General features: G+C 44.7%; 1 protein-coding gene across 3 annotated transcripts in view; it reads left to right on the top strand.

Moving 5' to 3' along the window:
• TRIM2 (tripartite motif containing 2) overlaps positions 1 to 13,194 on the top strand; it is a 118,195-nt gene that overhangs the window by 30,232 nt on the left and 74,769 nt on the right. The window contains exon 1 of one of the 3 annotated variants that reach the window (XM_006019144.3): positions 7,150 to 7,231. The exons of the other annotated variants lie outside the window; for them this stretch is intronic. The gene's annotated coding sequence lies outside the window, so the exon portion shown is untranslated. Of the gene's footprint in view, positions 1 to 7,149; positions 7,232 to 13,194 lie in introns of those variants that run through there. 3 annotated transcript variants of the gene reach the window in all.

Raw genomic sequence — 13,194 nt, 5'->3', positions numbered from 1 at the left:
AGGAATGCATTGCATTGTCCTGTATTTAGCTATTGTGATGGATTTTTTTTATTGTAACTGCTGCATCATGACCTCTACCCTTTGAAAACCCATCATCATTTCATTTCCATGACCTTTTTCCCCTATAAAGTATACTCTGATATTTACAACATAATGCTGTGGGTGAGCTAACCAATAAAGATATTGGTGTTTTCTGATATGCTGGTAGAATCTTATATCCTGAAGAGTATAAGGATATATAAGAGTATAAGGAGTATAATTTCATAGTTTGTAGGGTCGGAAGGGACCTTGACAGATCATCAAGTCCGACCCCCTGCCATTGCAGGAAAGAGCACTGTTTTCAACATAAGATGCTGTCTACTGCAACACAACCTAGTGACCTTAATCATAGCCTCTTTTGGGAAATGTTATCTTTTGTCAGCAACTTTGAAGGTAAAATTCACCCCAGGGAGGCATGCCCAGGCCCATGCATCATTTCCACAAAGGTCTAGAATCCTGTATATGGTTTGAGCAGTATATCAAACTCCAGGTTGCTTGTGCACAGGGATGAACTTCATCCTTGAATTAAAACATAAAATGAAAGCATAAGGATATTATGAGAAGCTGTATGGAAATATCTTCACCAGAGGCTTTTTTTATTAGGTAGGGAAATTTGAGAAGGCAGGCAGGATGGAAAGAGCTCTGTTTTCATGCCACTTAATGTATCTATTATGATAAAGCTTTCTCTGCAGAGCAATGCACAGTCCCTCTCAACCATCATACCACCTTCTTGTTACCATCATTCAGAAATATGTACATAGGCTGAGGGCATTTCATGGCCCGAAGTGGCATCCGTTATGAAATCATAGTACATTAAGACAGCCATCCAGTGGGTTCATAGATCTTAAAAGCTGTCAGCTGTGGTGTTCTGCGAAGTCATCAAAACAGCTCTCTGGAAGCATTAGATCATGATTCCGGGCCAAATGGATGTGGCCGTCATGCGCAATATTTTTGATTTTTTTGGCACAGGAAAATATCATAATATGCTAAGGCAGGGATCGGCAACCTTTCAGGAATGGTGGGCCACTTTAACGGAGCTAAGTCCATAGGTGGGCCACCACTTCTGGCCCAGCTGCCACTGCTCTCCCCCTTTCCCTGTCACAATGCCACCACTGCTGCTCCCTGTTCCCCTCTCCCACAGGTCCTGGCAGTGAATCATCGCTATTATCCCCTGTCACTGAATCGCTGCCGATATTACAGGAATGCGGGCTGGATTCAGTTGCTTGGCAGGCCGTATCTGGCCCATGGGCCATAGGTTGCTGCATTTTGGCCTAAGGCATTTAAAATATCACTTCTTCCCCTTGATAACTGAGCAATGTAATGAGGTACAAAATAAATATCATATATGTTATAAGGGTAATTTTTTCTTTATCAAGCGATCTTAATGTGCCATAGCAGCATGGTTACTTTATTTCTGTTCCTGTTGTTACACTACATTTTAATTGTGGGTAAGAGGAGATCGATCGATCAATTAGACCATTCCAGTCACAACTCAAAAGCTTTATTAGGATATGCAGGAGCAAAGACTTATTTGGATTAATAAAGACAATGTTTGTGTTGCCTTGGATTCAGGAAAGAAACAGGTTCACTGGCCAGGCTTCCCTCTTCCCCTGGGGATTTGAGTTGGTTCCCTGAGCTCTGGAGAAGTCCAAATGTAGAAGTCCAAAAGTAAAAGTCCAAATTTCCCTCCATTCTCTGTCCGATATTTGTAGATGGCTAGTTTTAATAGCCTAATGATTGATCCCTGATTGGTTTTATTTAAACTTTTTTGTTTCACTGAAACTTTTGAAACTGAATTAAACCAGATTTCTTGCAGACCTGGAAGGTGTCAGTTAATTGTGATTTATATCCCTGTGAAAGCAAAAGGGAGGCTTCCTTATCTCTCTTCCCTTCCCATTGTGGAATGCTGTTAATACTGGTCTGTTACTTTTCCACCTTAGTTTATGATCTGACAAGGCTGCTTTTTTTTTCACAATTTATCTAAGCATGCTAACAAAAATATATCTATTATAACAAAATAACATTCAATACATTTGGTTAGATCAATCTTTGCTTCTAATTATTTTAAGATGAAGCTATGATTTGGAGCAGTGGTAATCAACCTTTTTTGTACCAGGACCCATTTGTAAAAATCAATGGCCAGTCCTGACCCAGTGCCCCTCATTCCTGACCCACTGCCCCCCACCCCAGGCCCCAGCTCCACTGTATATGGGGAAGGGGGTGGGTGTGCGGGGCAGGGGGCAGTTGCGGCTGGTGAATTCAGACTGGTGGGGTGGGTGAAGTGTCACGCGGAGCTGTGTGTGGGTTGCAGCCAGCCAGGAGCAGGAGGGTTTGTAGCAGGCTGGAAGGGGGTGGGGAGTGAGAAGGGGTTGCAACTGGCCAGGCACTCCAGCCGAGAGCGGGGAGGCTGCAAATCCCTCCACTCCTAGCCAGCTGCAACCTGCTCCCCACCCTGCTCCCATGTGTTGCTCCACCACTCTGAGTTCACCACCCACTCCTGGCACACGGGTATTAATGGGGGATGGGGGGCCCCAAGCAGCCCCTCATAGGTTGGAGCTCTGCCAGCCTGCAAGGGAAAAGCCACGGTTTCCCACGTTTTTCTCCTTTAAAGGAAAATCCATTTTTAAAGTTTGTTCATGACCCTTTCATATATTGTTGCGACCCACTTTTGGGTCGCGACCCACAGATTGAGAAACGCTGATTTAGTGTTTGGATTATTTGATGCATGTTCTTTTTTTATAGTGTTTCCTTTTAGACCTTGTGCTTTGTGGGTGCTTGCAGATGCAAACCATCCTCTCTCCCCCCCCCCCGGAAAAATGGCTTTAAATTTGGCACATTCCTGTACTGAACCTCATGCATGCCCAGAAGGGTCAGTGCGCTACTTCAACCCAGCTTGCCCAATCTCTACAGACATTGGACACTTTTGTGGGGCTTTTTTGGAGCTTTTATCTAATAGCTGATTGAATCAGCTTTAGTTAAAAGTGCCAAAAAGCCTGGATGAAGCCCCTGATCTTTATAGATGGTGCAGAACTGAGTTCAAGTAACACACTGCTTCTTCCAGTAAGTGCGATTTGTTTGGGTTTTTTTTAACATCTGCAAGCAGCCTGTTTGATTGTGTCTAATTAAACATGTGCATGGCTTCCTTTGCTTTGTTGATCAAGCTACTTATTACATCTGCAAAGATTCATGCTATAACAGTCACTCAGGCACAGGCTTTTTGAGGCCTTCTGCTTAGCGACACTTCTGACTTCTGCAGCTTTGGCTTAGGTCTCTGTCCAAGTCTGGCAGCAATGTACCCATGGCTTATATTGCACAGGCCTATCTATGCACAGCCTACACTATACCCAAAGTTTTCTGTGTTTTTTGTGAAGCTGCAAGGTACCTTGCATCCTGAACAGTGCAATAGATGTTTGTCCTAGTGCTTATAAACCCTTCAGCTATACACACACTAAACTTCATAGGCTATTATAATTACACAAAGTATTCAAACAAATGGCTTGTTATGAAATCTTTTTATATAGTGAGGAAAGATCCTAATGTTGCAAAGAGTCCAGTGGCAGTAACTATACTGTAAGGCTGTTGAAGCCTGGGTTATCTTTTGTTCTGTATTTGAATAATGCTTAGCACAGTGGAGTCCTGGTCCGGGACTGAGACATATAGGTATTATCACAATACAAATACTGCTATGGATGACTTAAGGTTCTGCTGTTTAAGAGCACATCCTGCCCAACTAGTCCCACCTACATGGTATGAAGCTGCTCTGGAAATGTCCTTGGTGCCTTCTCTCAAGCCTGCCTTGGAGAGATCTTGGAGAGCAGCTGTGGGGAGTGTTGTGGGATAGATATAGCCTTAGATTGTGGTCTCTGTTTTTTTTTTTTTGGCCATGTACCTCATTCATTTAACAATGCAGCCCCTTGCTTGTCCTTAGAATATTTTTATGTAAATACAGAAAAATACAATTTGGCATGTATGTAGGAGGCACTTGAAAACTTTGTCTCAGGATATCACATAATCACTATTACTTGTTTGTTTCCAAGCCCCATATATCTTATATTAATTGAGAGCACTCACACTTTTAGGTAATGTATACCTCCCTACTTAGATGTCAGTCACATCTTGAAGTGTGGAATCTTTGCATGAAGTCAAACTTACAAATGTCTGGCCATTGGTATATTTTGCTTTTGAACGACCTTATAAGAAGGTGGTCTGTCCTCTTTGAGGGCCAGTGTTCCTGGATTGAACCTGTCCTGTTTGGTTATTAGACACATTGTTTGGGCGTTTTTAATAAAGGGAAGAGCAAGAGTGGATTCAGGAGGGGTGCAGTCATGCAGCTGCACCCCACTTTGATTCCTGGTCCACTCTAAGTTTAAAAACAATTGTCTGGCAGTGAGAGCAGCATTTCTATTCAGGCAGCAGTGAGGGAGTCCATTGACTTCATGGCTCATAATCTACCTGATTCCTTTTAAACTCTGCATTTCACAGGTGTTAAAGACCCTTTCTGCTTTTTAATGGTCTTGCTGTTCCACTAATTAAGCTATTTTTTATTTTGCTATTCTGCTATTAGTGATTCGTGGTAATGGCACTCCTATTTCACAGCGCTGCAGGTTGTTTTTAACTCTAGATAGAAATGTTGACTCCAGTGAACATTAACTCTGGCATGGAAATAACTTTCAGGTAAGCACTGGATGCCTGTCGAGATGCTTAAGAAGGCTACATTGGTTTTATGAATCTGAAAAAGTTGTTCATGTAATTCTAATCACTACAGGACTGGTGAAACAATATCTTTTATTACTTTTGCCCAGTTTATTGTGGAGGGGGGGGTTTATATACATAATAGATGATATAGCAAATTAGTGTATGTTTCAATAAAGTTATATTTGTTTTTGCTTTGATCTTAAACTGAATAGTATAGCCCTAGGCTCCTAGCATATTAGTAAAACTTCTAGCTTCCTTATAACAGGAAAAAAAATGTATTATATGTGATGGTGCACCCCACCTTTTCAAATTCTTTATTTAGCAGTGTTGGGTGGGAAGTGGGTTTCTGTGATTGCTTTTTGCCACTGCAGCTTATGTTGGTCAGGGGGAAAAATGTCCTCTGAGAAAAGGGCCTGAAAGACTGGGATATGCTATAAAGTCTTCCCAGGATAGGGAGGTAAGTACCAGCCCCACAAATCCTCCCAGAGGATCATACAGTCATGGATTCTCTGTGGCTATAGGCTTTTGCATTACAGACAGACAAACAACATACCACGATGGCTATAGTGAGACTTAATTGTGTTAGCAAGCTTTGGGAACTCATACATTTCTGCAGAGTGTCTCGGACGGCCAGGGCCAACTCGAGTTACGCTCGTACGTCAGGGCGGGCTGGTGAATGGAGAGGCAGGCACAACTTCTTGGTTGTAAAAAACTTTACTCGCGCCGCTTGCAGTCATGACGCAGGTGGTCCGGTCGTTGGAACCGAGTTGTGCCGGCGGGGGGGGCCCAAGCCAGTTAATCCGTCCGCAATTCGAAGCCGGCGGGGAAAGGGGTAGGTCGGGGTTGCGCTCGGTGATGGGAAGAAAGATCGATAGGTGATCAGTCTATCGATCGGCAGCCGCAAGTCAAATCACTTCAGAGGCACTCTGCAGCGTGCTCAAAGCTCTTCGACTTGGGCGGAAGTCGCGCGGAATTTTAAACGGCCAGCGAGCCAATTACTAGCCGCCACGTGTGAATAATTTAGCACTGGCCAATAGCGGGGCACAAATTTACATCCGAATAGCGCGAACTCTTTGCACCGTGCATTTCTGTGCTGCAAAGAAGAAATGCATCTTGCAAAGGAAACTGTAAATTGGCGGGAACTCTTTCCTGCACTCAGGTGCTCAATTGCAGCAGAACACTCTGCTGTGCAAAGGAGCTCTCATGTGACCAGGAAATTCCATAGTGCCGAGGCACCAAAAATCACTGGGTTGTGACACAGAGGAAGCAGCAAAAGTTCCTAAGACAAAGGAATCCCTTTATCTGTTCTGTAGTTCTGATAAGTGAAGTTTCAGCCCTTTCTTGTAATAATGTTAGCTTTAATAGGAAAGAGACAGTTTAGATCTTGGAAGTCCTGTTTACCTAGACAAATTCAACCACTTGGTGTTCCTGGATTTTGATATGCTGAAGGTTGACAGTGGCTGCATATACACATTCAAATGACCTAGGAGAATTGTCCCAGATTTTTTCACCTGGTGGAAAAACTTCCCTGACAATGCCTGAGCAGACTTTTAAATGCGGAGCCCCCGAAGAGCAGAGAATTTGCAGTGCTGATGTTGCACAGCCAGAGGGCCCCTGTGCACACATCTGAGACTGCTCTGCAGACTCCCTCAGCCAGGGCACAGGGACTGCTTATGATTAGTCTGCATCTCCCACACAGAGCCGTCCCTAGGGTGGGGGAAATCAGGGTGACTGCCCTGGGCCCTGTGCTTTGGGGGGTACCATGGACAGTACCATACAGGCACACGCCAAGGGCGCCACCACTCTGCGCAGCGCCATGTGCTGCTGGCTTCACGCTCTGGCCACTTGCCAGCCCCCCGCCCCACTCTGCACTCTGGGCACTAGCCACCCCCCTACCCCACCCCACTCCAGCCGCTCACTACCCCCACCCCTGCATAGGCTGATATGTCCCAGGCCCCGCAGACCTCTAGGGTTGGCTCTGGCTGAACTATGTGAGGATTGTCAAGGTGGTGTGTTCTGCTCCCTGCTTGACTGGAGCAGTAGAGTCCTGTGAGCAACACACTGTCTCCCGGGGAGGTGGGGGCAAAGCACCCTGGGATGCTGGAAGACTATGCTGCGGTTTTTCTCAGAAGAGAACATGTACAGACATTCACTCTCCCAGGAGAAACTCTCCTAGGAGTGTGTTGCAGGGCACCTCAGTGCTCTGCTCCTAGGGAGTGGAAACTGCCAGGGAGAGAGAGGGAAGAGCCCTGGCAGGATATAACGAGCCCAGCTGAGGGTTGCCAGGGTAACGAGCACAGCTGCAGGTTGCTGGGGCAACTAAGGAGAGCCAGCTGCCGGTAGGAGGCAGGGCCTGGCCCTTATAAAGCCCAGAGCGCGGGGTTAAGGACAGAGTGGGAGTCCCCTGCCAGCAGCCGGAGGGGCAGGAGCTCCTGGAGCTAGGGGGCGAGAATCACAGGAACCACTCTAGCTGGGTGAAGGATGGCAGCTCGGAGAGGTTTGAGCACCATGGTTCTGCCAGGAGGCTTTATGTTTGAGTTATAGCCAGGAGGCTCGAGTTTATGTTCGGCTTTGATATTACACCGGTGGTTTGGGTGAGGCTATAGGGGTTGGAGGAGGCCTCATAGGGACCCCCAGAGGGGTGGGGGGCCCTAGTGCCAGTGAGGGTGCAGTATTCTTAGGAGGAACCCCAGTGGTATGGGAACCCCAGCACCAGTGAAGGCGTAGCGCCAGTGAGGGCACAGCTTGCGGGGTGCGTAGACCCCGGCCCCGGAGAGGGGCGGCTTTGAGAAGCCCCAGTGCAGGCACGACGAGCCCCAGAGAGGGGGCAGTGTTATTAGGAAGCCCAGTAGGGGCACAGCAAACCCTAGAGAGGGGGCAATATTATTAGGAAGCCCAGTGCGGGCACGGTGAGCCTCTGAAGAAGGGCTAGTGCTGCGATAAACCCCGGAGCAGGGTGGGGTAAACCACCCTGCTCTGTCCCCCATAAACACACGGGGACAGAGGTCCCAGATAACCGTGCCCAGGGAGTCGTAAGGCAGCCTCCCACCTTTACCAAAACATCAAAGACGTGGTGGGCGAGAATCTGAGGGTGCCCTTGGGCCGACTTGGCACAGAGAGGGGGCCTCAAGGAGATCACGGCCCTCCTGCGGGACCACGCCGTGACACAGTGCTTTAACCCTGGTTGTTCCCAAGACTTTTTTGCTCTGGAGAAAAAAAAACAAACTTCCTGAACATTTGTACACTTCAAGGAGAAACAGATTGTCTGTGCAGGACTAAAGTCATATTAAAGGGATGAGCTGGGTGAATGCAGGTCATGAAGACATGGAGTCTGATCCTGATGAGGATTAAGTACCATACTCAAAACTCCCAGCAATTTAACTGGGAGTGGTAGACACTTTTACCTGTTGGCATGAGCCTCTGTGTGCATGGTTTTTCTTACAACCCACTGGAAGTACTTTCTGCCAAGGTTACTCTGACACAGTTTGTACCTCAGTGTAACAATGCTGCCAGGTTATGTGCCTAGGGGTGTGTGTATGTGCATATATGTATAAGCATAGTCTTGAAGTGTAAAAGGTTAGCGTGAGATTTTTTTTTTTCAGCACAGGAAGGTTTTAGCAAACCCCTTTGCTGCTTACATCCTGTTGGGAACCCTGTGGGCTTGGGTAAAACAGATGTATGTGGTGCACCTGAAAGGAACCTCTTGCTGTGTGGGCAGGTATGGAGATGCCATTGGGGAAGGACTGTAAAGAAAGGGGAGGAGTGAATCGAGTAGCAGAAGCTATGTAAGACTACAGAGGAGCAGCCACCATGTTTAACTTCAGTCCAGACAAGCTGCTGCAGAGGGCCTGTGCCACAGCCCAGCCTGTCTTGTAGGTGGAAGGGGAATCCTGCTTCCCCTGCACTGTTCCTGACACAAACTGTTTGCTCAGTCTGCAAGCAGGGAGGTCTAAAGTGCTTCCCCATTGCTCTTGTTTGTTTTTATAATTTTAGGTTCCACTTATTGTATCTTGCTATGAACCACATTCATTCCTTCTAATACGTTTTGGTTTGTTTTTTATATCCTTTACCATCTGGCTGGTTAGGTTTCCTGCCACTTAGGATAATTGTTCAAGCCTATAAGTTTCCTGATTTTGAAAACAGCAGTCCTGTATCACAATAACAACAATAGCAGTAATAATGTATGTAAAACGTCTGTTGTTCAGGTTTAAGTATCAGGAATTGCAAAAAATGCCTGAAGACCATCTCTGGCCCATTAACCCACATATATTTTAATTGAATTTGTTAAAAAGATATTGACATTTATTTTTATTGTTTTATTATGCAAGGCTATTCTCTCTCTCTCTCTCTCTCTCAATTTGATCCTATTTAGGCTGAAGTACCTATACAAAGTACCAGTTTGCAGGTCAACTGTGCTTCAGCATGGTTAAAAATTAGTTGGGTTTTAGACTTTGTCCTACCTAAGGATTTTTCATTTCTCAGACTAGACCACCAGAAAAGTCACAAAAGTAGGTTTAGTTGCTATGGTAGTAAGCATTTCTCTTTATTACTAAAAGTGAAAGTAAAGGTTCTCCACACTAGTGCTGAATCAGAAATAGCATGGGTGAGAGTTTATTTGCTCAAGGCCCCTAACATAAACAACGTTTCACAGTGTAGATGTGTTCGAACCATGCTATATTATGGCCTTGAGGGCTTTTTTCTTTTCTTTTTCAGAGAAATTTAAAATGGAGTTTAGCTCTCCTTCCTCTGAAAATGAATTGTGGTTTAGCCATGTTTGGTGGCCTGGCATACTTTGGCTTGGTTCTCCACACCGGTAGAACTATGGTGTAGTTCCTAATCTTAGTTTCCTATGATTTATATTTTTCCGCAGGGAGGCTCTTGTATGTGAATGCTATGAAAAAGTAACATGATGCCTAATACAAGAGGAAGCAGAAGAGCAATGACTTAACACACTATGGTAGATAAAGTACCTAGGCACAACAGAATTCTAAATGGCTTCTAAAATATAAACCTATTTGTTTGCTGGTGGTGTTTTCAAGTAAAATTCCTTTTATTTGAACATCCTTTCTTCATGTGTTTTTTGTTACCTGGAAAAAACTTTCTGAAGTAGCCAAAATTGAAAGCTGCAGTCTTCCAACTCCAGACACACCAATGTAGGAGCATAACTTCCACTCGCATCGCAGAGAAACCTCCCTCAAGTTTGTGGCATTAGGCAAATATCATGTCATAAGGGGGTGGAAATGCATGTGTGTTAGTTTCAGAGGGACAGCATGGATCAGAAGTAATGTTAGAATCACTGTAAACCTTGAACACTTTGAGACTTTGTGTACCTTCTTTTCTACAATACACTTTAAAGTCAAAGGAGGTAATATCCCATCATACAAAATAACAGACCAAGACTTTGTTCTATTGCAATAATGGGAAAGCAAGCCTCTATAACTTTTTATGTTTTGGTCTAGTTTGGAATTAATAGGAGGTTTCTACCCATTTTTATAGTCAAATAGGTTTCTGTGACAAATGCTAGATCAATTATTTTATACTTGGAAAGTAATTATGATTGCAAGAAGCAGTTCCAGGGAAACTGGCAGATATTAGTGAATTCATTTTGTTCAGTGATTGCATGGTAAACTGTGATTGCTGGATGTTGTACTGTACATTGCTGAAGTGAATTCTACATTGGGCCAACAAAATCAGATTTAAAAGAAAATGATATAGAAGCAGTGTGGAGCAAAGCAGACCACTTTGTCTTGGTTGAAAAAAAATTAAGTAATAGGCTCTTTCATATTATGCCCTCTATAAGGCTAGGTACAGACAGTTTAAAAAAAAAAAACAAAAACAAAAAAAACAAAAAAAAAAACAAAAAAAACCAGAGGCTGAATTGGTTCAGTCTTTGCAGGTTAATCTAAAATACACAGATTAAATTGAAACAAAAGTTAACAGACATTTACCTTTGACTCAGGAAATGCAGCCACATACCTGCAGTGGCTCAGGCCAGAAGCCCGGGGGTGCTAGGGCATGGCTCTCTGGCTGTGTGTTTATTTCCTCGTCCTGCTGCCCTGAAGGTCTCTGAGATTTGCAGTCCAGAATTACAGCAGCAGGACTCTTCAGGGTTGTTCATCACTTCCTCTTCCTGCTTTCAGGTGCCTCTGGGATTTATAGTCCACAGTCATAGCCAGTAGTAAATTGGAGTGGGAGAAGGGGTGTTTAGCTCCCTTCTCTGGCTCCAGACCCCAGCTGGGGTTTGCCTGGGAGGGGGGCAGTCCCCTCCTATAGACTGGGCTGCATCCCCTAGCCAGGCTGGCCCCCCCCCCCTTGTCAGCCAGCCCTCACTGCTCCAGCTAGGGAGTAGAGGGGTGGGACCAGCCCTGCTCTTTGGGGCAGACAGCACAGCCCAGCCCATGGCTGGAAAGCATGTTGGGATGTTGGGGGATTATGATTTAACTTGAATCAGGAAGGGGCCTGGGACAGAAGTTTCATAAACCAGATTGACCCAGATAAGTTAAGGCTGATACTACATTCAACCAGATTTATCTTAAACCAGTTCCAGCCATTTTGAAACTGGTTTATGTGCACTGAACTTCTGCTCTGTTACAGACTTAAAGTAGTTTCTGATTGCAGGAGTTACACACAAACCGGTTTAAGTACCTAGCCTGAAAGGAGAGCTTGAAAGCTACTAAGTCAAATCCATGTCTAGCTGGTTCTCGGCTGTGGAGCGGACAAAGAGGTAGAAGCCCAAGGAGGGACACTTGGAGAAAGAGTGACGACGTATTCTTTGAAAAGGATTATCCTTCATGCTGGGGACTGCTGTTGGACTTGCCTAGCATTTGCAGTGTCATTTGCTCTATTTGGAAGGTACCTAGCATCACTGAAAACATGGTCCAAAAGGTCACATTTCAAAGGTACTGAGATGCCTACAGATGTAGATAGATGCTTTCAAAACTGCCTCTACTTCCTGTAGGAATTAGTGAGTCATTGACAGTGCTGTTATATAAAATGACATTTTAGAACAGGTACTTAGAGAAGCTACAATGAAATGAGATAACCAAAGCAAACTGGCTACTCCTACTCCAAGGTGTGTGTAAGAGTATGTTTTAAATTTATTTCCTTTCCTGTTGGCTGTTAAAAGCAACAACACAGAAAGTTACAAACACAGAAATGGGGAAATAAAGGTAGAAAATGCACTTGGCATTCCTTGTGTGACTCTTATTTCTGATGGTGCTGCTGAAAAAAGGCAGGCACAGCGCTTGATCTTACCAGCCCCTCCAAGACCTGGCAAATATGTACCAGGCCCAGGTTAAGCCATTGCTTTTAGCTATATCTGGTAACAACCCATGTTGCAAAAGATACTCTCTTGGCAATGTAAGCTAGACTCTTAAAAAGCGAAAAGAGAAGAAAAGAGAGAAGAAATAATGTGAGCAAGGAAAAGGAGGCACAAATGAGGGACTGACTGCTGGAACTCAAGTCTCATCCCATGTGTTAGTTAGAACTTAGGTGAGGTGACAAAAGTGTGTGTGTGTGTGTGTGGTCCCCTCCCCCCAGCTTGATCTGATCATCCCTGACCACCAGGATGACAAAAGCCCAATTGTGTCAAAGTAGTTTCCGGGACACAGTAGTGGTGGTAACCACAGTGGTAGAGCTTGTTTCTTTCTTACCTCCTGTTCTCCTGGCACAGCTGTCAAATTAGAAACTCAAAGCAGGGGTGAGGGGTGAAATATAGCCCATCTTCTCATTATTTTGTTCACCAGTTAGGCCTTGTTTCCAGCATGCTAATTTGGCTTAATTGCTTTCTGGCCCTATGCTTCTCTTGTTTACTGGGCACAGTCTTAATACTGTCCTTGAGTTGCATCAGTTAGGCCCTTATGTTTTAACTCACGCAGGATTTTTTATCTGTGACTTCTACAAAGAGGACACATTAGATTACTGGTGTTTTGGCCAACTTCTGTAGAACAGGACACATTTGATTACTGGTGTTTTGGCCAACTTAAGAGTTTAGACTTCTGCACAGATAGTTAGTCTGCATCTAAAGCATTATTATACATATGTATTTTTAAAACTCAGTGTCATTAACCCCTGGAGCCCTGAGTTTTGCCTTGCTATCTTGCTGTTTGTCCCCAAGAACAGGCCTGGGATTGCTCTTTATCTCTGCAAACCTAAGCTTCACTACCCTTATACTGGACCTTATAACTGCAGCAGGGGGATCTCTGCCAGCTCCTGGTGGATTCCATTTGGGTTGTGAAAGAAGTATAGGTTCCCCTTCCTTAGGATCAAAGCCTGGAATATCATTGTGCTCTTTATCACAGCCAACCAGTTAAGACAAAACACCGAAAGGATTTATTATGTAGGAGGAAAGAATTATACAAATAAAACTGGCCATAAATTTGAAGGTAGAACAAAAGTCAAGTTTCTTACCTTCTCACCTGACAACTAGTCTTTCAGAGAGACCTGCCAGCATTTTCAGTG

The sequence above is a fragment of the Alligator sinensis genome, unplaced genomic scaffold (genome assembly GCF_000455745.1).
Source record: "Alligator sinensis unplaced genomic scaffold, ASM45574v1 scaffold169_1, whole genome shotgun sequence".
Classification (NCBI taxonomy): domain Eukaryota; kingdom Metazoa; phylum Chordata; order Crocodylia; family Alligatoridae; genus Alligator; species Alligator sinensis.
The sequence above is the reverse complement of the archived record's forward strand: the minus strand, read 5'-3'. Positions and strand labels throughout refer to the sequence as shown.